Source organism: Sapajus apella, unplaced genomic scaffold (assembly GCF_009761245.1).
Source record: "Sapajus apella isolate SASKATOON/1434 unplaced genomic scaffold, GSC_monkey_1.0 scaffold12, whole genome shotgun sequence".
Lineage (NCBI taxonomy): Eukaryota > Metazoa > Chordata > Mammalia > Primates > Cebidae > Sapajus > Sapajus apella.
Window position 1 is genome coordinate 30932510 of NW_022436952.1, and position 2236 is coordinate 30934745.

Here is a 2236-nt window from a genome sequence, read left to right on the forward strand (position 1 = left end):
ATAGCAGAGGAAGGGTGGGGCCTCAGAAACCCATCACAGAAGGAGGCAATGGAGGGGCGAGGTCTGCCATAAACATTTAATTCTTTCGTAATTAGACTAAAATAAAACAATTTATACATTTTTAAAATGAACCCCAGTGGTACCATAACTAGTTAGTAACAGAACTGAAAGTAGAAACTAAAAGCCTTCTGGCTCCCAGGCAAATGGTTTTTTGTTTTTTAATTTAACTGACACCCATAGCCTGGAAAGTTTGAACAGCATCCTAGTCTTCAGTAAAAAATATCTCAAAACTCTCAAAGGAGATGTCTGTCAGAGGTGGTTGTATCATCTATGGACCTCGTGTCAGATAGAGGAGATGTCCCCATCCATACATCCATGTCATCCAAGACATTGGGTACACACACACACACACACACACACACACACACACAGAGCACCTCTGACTCCTCCTGGCATGCCCTCCTGCATTTGTGTGGCCTTTCTGGGTGATGAGAGATGTCACTGGGATCCAGAAAGGCTCACTCCAATTGGCCACGGACACACACCCCATGCCACAGGGTACTGGGTCAATGGGCAGTGGGGATCTCACCTCCCCTCATCTCTGGAGGAGTCCCATACATTGTTTGGTCTCAGTGGCCCCAGTCTCCCCACTGGCTGACCTCCAGTCCTGTTTCAACCCACCCTGGCTGGGTCTACCATGCAGGCGCCAGGCAAAAGGGAGAACATCTCAGCACCCAGAACCTCCCACCATCTGCTCCTTCCCGCTCCCTGAGAAGTGCTAATCTCCCAGGGCCCTTCCCTAAAGGCCCCTTTGCCCAGCGGAAGGTGAGGGCGTTTGCCATCCTCTAAGTGCCCAGCTTGGGTGAGGGCTGCTGGAGCTGTGATGCCCTCCACCGGGAGATCCCACCCCATGCCATGTTCTGTCCCCTCCTCCCCTCAGACTTCATGCATCATATTTTGTGCTGACTTCAGACAATCAAGGGAGGAGGACACAGGAGTTGTACTTTCCAAGTAGCTGGCAACCCTTAATCAATGTTAATTGGCTCTAATTAGCATATGTTAATTAATGATATTTACTACAAATTAAAGGTATGAGTGCTCCCAGAGGGTTTCCTGTTCATCCAATTAGTGCCAATTAGTTGCAATTAACACGTGTAAATGAGATTCCATTGAACCCAAAACAAACAGCACAGAATCTCTCAGATTCCCCCTTGCACATTTTCAATCTGCCAGAGGAGGGGGGTGGAGCGTGGAAGGTAAGGGAGAGACAGGAGAGAGACCCTCTAGGCTGATCTCTTGTAGCAAGCTGACCCTGTCACACACCAGGAATGGGAGCAGGCAGAGCCACATAGGGCAGAGCAAGCCGTGCTGCCCCTGGCTGCCCCTAGGGAGGGCTCCCTGGAAAGGGCCCTAGCCTTGAGATGCTCTTTAGAGCTAGGGGCCATCCCTCTGAACCTGCCAGGGCTTAACCCAGTGCATGGCACATAATAGGTGCTCAGTAAAAATAAAATTGAGGGCCAGGTACAGTGGCTCACGCCTATAATCCCAGCACTTTGGGAGGCCAAGGTGGGCGGATCAGCTGAGGTCAAGAGTTTGAGACCAGCCTGACCAAGTTGGTGAAACCCCATCTCTACTAAAGTTACAAAAATTAGCCTGGGGTGGTGGTGCGCACCTGTAATTCCAGCTACTAGAGGGGCTGAAGCAGGATAATCGCTTGAACCTGGGAGGTGGAGGTTGCAGTGAGCCGAGATCATGCCGCTGTACTCCAACCTAGGCGATAGAGTGAGACTCTGTCTCTAAATAAATGGGATGAATTAAAAGTTGGTTTCTTTGTATCAAGGTCCAATATCTTTAAATATATAAAATTCAAGGCCATAGTGATTTTTTTTTTTTTTTTTTTTGAGACAGAATCTCGCCCTGTCTCCAGGCGCCGGGCTGGAGCGCAGTGGTGCGATCTCGGCTCACTGCAACCTCCGCCTCCCGGGTTCAAGCAATTCTCCTGCCTCAGCCACCCGAGTAGCTGAGATTACAGGTGCATGCCACCACGCCCAGCTAATTTTTGTATTTTTTTAGTAGAGACGGGGTTTCACCATGTTGACCAGGATGGTCTCGATCTCTTGACCTCATGATCCACCCGCCTCAGCCTCCCAAAGTGCTGGGATTGGCTGGGTGCGGTGGCTCAAGCCTGTAATCCTAGCACTTTGGGAGGCCGAGGCGGGTGGATCACGAGGTCAAG